The sequence below is a fragment of the Suncus etruscus genome, chromosome 13 (genome assembly GCF_024139225.1).
Source record: "Suncus etruscus isolate mSunEtr1 chromosome 13, mSunEtr1.pri.cur, whole genome shotgun sequence".
Taxonomy (NCBI): domain Eukaryota; kingdom Metazoa; phylum Chordata; class Mammalia; order Eulipotyphla; family Soricidae; genus Suncus; species Suncus etruscus.
The window spans coordinates 86603906-86608304 of record NC_064860.1 but is presented as its reverse complement, the minus strand read 5'-3'; the positions used below and the strand labels follow the sequence as shown (position 1 = coordinate 86608304).

Genomic DNA, 4399 nt, shown 5'->3' with positions numbered 1-4399 from the left:
GTAAAGTCTGCTGATTCTAAGTTGGGCGGGGGCTGTGGTCAACAATCTCTGGAAAATTCCAGAGATCATCCAGTAGATCGTGTAGGTCAAATTGCTAGTCTGGGAACCAGATTTCCCCACGGACTTCCCTGGAAATGGAAAACACTGCTCTTCCTCTGACTAGATTAGAGATTTCCCAAATCAAATTAGAGGATAACAGGGGTTATTGTCCATTCTGGCATATATCTTCTGGTGGGCACAAGGGGTGGAGAATCCCTCCTGGTTACCAGATCTTTTGGGAGTAAGACTGCATTTGATCCAACTGGGAATGGTAGTTTAGCAGGGGAGGATTATACTCCAATAGTGATAGTAACCCCAGGATCTTGGGAGAAATATAGAGTTGAAGCCCCCATGTAAATCCTCACCCCCATTTCTGAGCTATTCACTGCCACATCCCACTCAGGAGAGGCACACATCACAAGGTATAGTGCCCTCCTGAAAAGGAAATATTTGCCAAAAAGGCCCGCTTAGAGCAATCAAAATCACTTGACCCTTTGCGTGGATTGTTTGGCCATAATTCCAAAAGTGGCTGTAACTATCTCTCTCTTTATTTTTAACCTATATTAAAAATCAGGCCTTAGTAAATTCTTTCCAACAAAGGAGGACAGTACAAATCCCGCCAAAAGTCTCCCACAAAACAGCTCCCTGTAATTTTTGCTACTTTGGCGCCAAGATCAGGTTTTTCCCAAAACTTAGCTCATAGTAAAACAATTTTCAGTTTTCCCGTTTACTCAAAACAAGGTAATTTTCAGTTTTCCCCCAAAACTCTAAAACATTCCTCTCTCTTCCTACTTCCCTGAAAATTACCTGTTTCCTTTCTGCTTACCCAAAACAAAGCAAGCCCAAAACAAACTGCCTTTTCACCTTCAGTATTGGCTCTTTAATATGCTAATTTAAGCCAATGTCCTCCATTCTTTTCCCAGTTTCTTTGATGTCAAGAATTTGCACCCTGCTTTCCTAGCCTCTACCTTTTAAAAGCAGCCAGCTCAAAAAATAAGTTTGCCTTCGTCTTTTCAGACGTAAGTCCCCATGCAATCTGTGTGGTTTCATTCATTTCTACAATATTGTTCCGTTCATTCGCCATTCCGTGTGCCCACTATCTCCCCGTGGAATTTTTTCCCGAACTCCACGAAGGATCTGTTTGCAGGCGCTAAAGACTGCAACAGAATTTTGGCTCACAGCAATTCACTTCTCAGTAAATTTGATATTTACCAGGAGACTTTGTCTCATGTCTCTTTGTCCTGGTAGCCAGGGGGTCATATGATCTTAACTTCCCATCCCTTAGTCACTTTTTTATAGTCTTCTGTCCTATGGGCTTGAGAGTTTTTGTAACCAGTGGACACACACTCCCAAGGGGAACAGAAGTTATCCTTAAACCTGCCATGAGTGCTTCTCCTCTGCCCATGCCCAGGGCGTACATAGAAGTAGGTTCCTTGCAATTTTCTCTGCAGTTTTTGTTTCACAGGAGCCATGACAGGAGCCCCATCTCAAATGGTGCCGACCAGGTTGCAGAGGTGAAAATGGAGAGAGACTAGATTCTCAGTGTTGCCATCCTCATCATATAATTGAGTGTTTCCCCCATCCCCCCCGTTCTGAGGAGCATGGAGATTACTGGGTCTCAAGTGCCCAGGAATCAACAATAGGGCCAGGTTGTGAGAGTGAAGAAGAGGGATTCACACTTTTCTGTTTCAAATGTACCCTCATGGCATTCTCTGGATCCCTGGTTGCCTTCCATGTCTCTGTCTGGTGGTGGAGTAAGTCATAAAAACACCTTTCTGGACATGCAAGTGGTGAAAGCAAGTAGACAATCCATCCACTTTCAGAGCTGTGAGAACCACATGTATTATTTGGTAGGGTCCCTTCCAGCAGGACTCTAATGTCCAATTTTGTGTCTTTTCACCCAGATCCAGCTTACAGGCTCAAACCCATGTGCCTTTTGGGTGGCTTTCCCACTATTTACTTAGGGGAGGGCTGACCGAATCTGGGCATGAACTTGCTATGTTGCTCATACAGCTACAGCTACTTTGTCCCTGTCCTTTGGGTCACTGTTCTATTGCCAATTTGGGAGTAGAGGGTTCATTGGTGGAGATCTGCCATACACAATCTCTTAGGGGGTCAGGTTAATGAAATAAAGGGTGTTTTATGTCCAGAACATGGCAAAGGGAAAAGGGGTTACCCACTTGCTACCAGTTTCTATTTTCAATTTACTTAAAGTCTCCTTTCTTGTTCTATTCATTCTCTCTACAACCCCTGAACTTTGTGGGTTAAATGCACAATTAAATGGACAAAAAAAAAAACATTTTTCCCCCAGTGGCTGGAGTGGTGGTGCATGCAATAGGGTGTTTGCCTTGCATGCAGGAACATAGGAGCACTGTGCTTTGATCCACTGGTATCCTATATGGTCCCCCAAATCAGGAGCAATTTCTGAGTGCAAAGCCTGGAGTGAATCCTGAGCATGCATCACCACTGAGGCGCAACACACACACACACACACACACACACACACACACACAGTCTTCTATGGGCCAGAACATTGTTGATAGTTGTATTGCATTAGAGTTGCATGCAAACACCTATGACACTCGTAGTTTGCTCCACAGGCATTCCATATTTTTCTCCAAGCCAGAAGCAGTTTGGGGGCACAGAGCCACAGTAACTCCTGAACTAAACCGGAGGTAGCCCACAGAAAATATAAAATAAAATATAATGCACTCTGATAATATAAAATTTAGAAAAGAGGACAAGGACGATAGTTTTATGTGACAGAGAACATGCTTCACATGGTAAAACTCTAGGTTTAATTTCTTGAATGAAGCTCTGTGCACAAATAAAGGATTATTCCAGAATATTCAAGATTTGACTCCCATCAAAATTGTATCAAGACGAAAAATTAAAGTCTTCAAAATAAGAGAAATTGAGAGGCTGGAGAGTTAGCAATGCAACAGGGCATTTTCCTTGCACAGACTGAACCAGGATGGACCTGAATTTTTTTCCCCAGCATCCCATAAGTTATCCCAAACTTGCCAGGAACAATTTCACTTTTTTTTATTTTTCTTGGTTTTAAGACACAACTGGTAATATTCAGGAATTATTCCTAGCTCTGTGCTTAGAAATTGCTCATGGCTTGGGGAAACATATGGGACAGCAGACGATTGAACCAAGGTCTGTCCTAGTTCATCGCTTTCAAGCAAAAGGCCTACTGCTTGAGCTATCATTCTGTCCCCTTACATTGCAAGGATGGTCAATGTGGACAGGCTAAGGCACGACAAGTATGATAGTTTTATGTGACAGAGAACATGCTTCACATGGTAAAACTCTAGGTTTAATTTCTTGAATGAAGCTCTGTGCTCAAATAACGGATTATTCCTTATATTTTTGTATTGAAATGTAGAAAAACTTGTCCAAGAATTGTCAATAGGGCCCATTGAGCATCTGAGTAGTGATTGATAGATTCCCTTAAGATTAGTGCAAGCAGTATCTAAATACTCCATTAATTTTTCTCTTATAAACATATATTTTATGTATTTTTTCATTCAAGGCTCAGATCAGAAACCTCTTTGATAAATCAGTAACCCGGGAGGCGAACCTCCAGGTCTCGTTTATCTGATCAGTTCATCACTTCCGAGCACAAGACCTTTGCGGAACCAACTAGGCTGGGACTGAACTAGCCTCCAGAAGGCCTCACTGCACAGGGCCCAAGCAGGGGGTTTCGCAGGAGGGAGATTTTTCTCATCCCGGATCAACACTGGTGGAGCTGAGGGTGGGGGTTTTTACCTGATCCAATAAGATCAAGGAGTAGGTGGGGAGGGTCGCTGGGGGTGGGCTAAAATACTTGCCTTGCACACTCATGCTCACACACTCATCACCACACCCCAGGTTGCACTGCCCCTAGTTTATGTATTTTTTTTTTACTATACATCAATATTTTTCAGATTCCTTAAGCATTCTGAAATAGAAGTTCATTTTTATTATGGAACATCATGAAAACACATCATATAAAATCATAATCCTTCTCTCTTTTTACTGGGCAAGAAGTAAAAGTATCCACCATCTAATTAATTATTCCATCAATTCTTAGACCTATTGAATTGAGTTTGAATTGTAACCTGAGTCATAGGTGATATATAGGAACCAAAACATGAGTAGTATTAATTGAATAGAAAGTCTGACGCTTACTTGGTAGTAAGAATGTGCCTTTGCCCCTTCATCTATTAGCACTCTACCTTTGTAGACTCAAATTTAGAGCAGAAAAAGAACTTATGCTTTAGACTCTTTTCGTTGTATATGAAAACTGGTTGTTGAATCCATGACCATGAACCTGAAAACAAATTGTTCCAATAAAAATAGTAATCTTTGGGCT

General features: G+C 41.9%; 1 pseudogene; it reads right to left on the bottom strand.

Annotated features, from left to right (window-relative positions):
- Positions 1-3579: 3579 nt before the first annotated feature.
- Positions 3580-3936, bottom strand: LOC126026466 (uncharacterized; annotated as a pseudogene).
- Positions 3937-4399: the final 463 nt, after the last annotated feature.